This window comes from Silene latifolia, chromosome X (assembly GCF_048544455.1).
Source record: "Silene latifolia isolate original U9 population chromosome X, ASM4854445v1, whole genome shotgun sequence".
In the NCBI taxonomy this organism is placed as follows: domain Eukaryota; kingdom Viridiplantae; phylum Streptophyta; class Magnoliopsida; order Caryophyllales; family Caryophyllaceae; genus Silene; species Silene latifolia.
The window spans coordinates 325,535,562-325,536,781 of record NC_133537.1 but is presented as its reverse complement, the minus strand read 5'-3'; positions in this window follow the sequence as shown (position 1 = coordinate 325,536,781).

Here is a 1,220-nt window from a genome sequence, read left to right as displayed (position 1 = left end):
GCATGCCCTAAAAATTGCTATCCCTTGCCTCGAATAGATAGCTTAATTGACGCAACGGCAGGCTACACTATGCTAAGCCTGCTAGACGCCTTCTCAGGGTACCATCAGGTATTCATGGCCGAAGAAGACATGCCTAAGTGCGCATTCATCACCATACACGGCACATACATGTATAAAATGATGCCGTTCGGTTTGAAAAACGCTGGCGCAACTTACACTAGGCTGGTGGACAAAGTGTTTCAAGATAAAAAAGGGCGAAATATCGAGGCTTATGTAGACGATGCTATTGTAAAAAGCAAGTCTGACAGCGAGCACTTGGCCGACTTGAGCGAAACATTTTGTTCACTTAGAAAATACAAGATGAAACTTAACCCAATGAAATGCAACTTCGGTGTCCGGGCAGGTAAGTTCCTCGGCGTGCTTGTCAGCGCCAGGGGAATTGATGCCAATCCAGAGAAAGTCCAAGCAATACTGGACCTACCGGAGCCGAGGAATCGAAAAGAGGTTATGATGTTGACCGGGAGGATGGCGGCTCTCGCCCGCTTCATCTCTCGGTCGTCCGACAAGAGCACCCCATTCTTCAAAGTGTTGAAGGGGAATAAAGACTTCACCGGGGAGGAACGAGCACGACTTTCGAGCAACGAAAGCTCATCTTCTAACTCTCCCAACCCCGTCCAGGCCGATCTTTGGGGAGACACTATATCTATACATAGCGATTACCTCGGCCACGGTCGGTCGTAATCGTCGAGAAGAAGACACGCAAAACACCCAATCTACTTTATCGCCATACACTGCTGGCGGCGAAAAGAAATTACCCACCGATCGAAAAAGCGACCTTTGTTGTCGTCGTTGCCGCAAGGAAACTGAAACCTTACTTCGACGCACATCCCGTGACGGTCCTAACCGACCAGCCATTGGAGAAAGCATTGGAAAAATTCGAAAAATCCGGCAGGCTCATCAAATGGGCAGTAGAGCTATCCGGCTTCGGCATTCAATACAAGCCGAGGACCTCGATAAAGGCGGTGCACTTGCGGACTTCCGACCGAGTGCACATATCAAGAAGAACCAAATCCCGGAGTGTGGGAAGTATACACCGATGGGTCCTCCACGGCGAACAGCTCAGGAGCCGGCATCCTTATCATCAGCCCAAACGGGGACGAGTTTGAGTACGCCTTGAAGTTTACCTTCTCGGCCTCAAACAATGAATCCGAATACGAGGC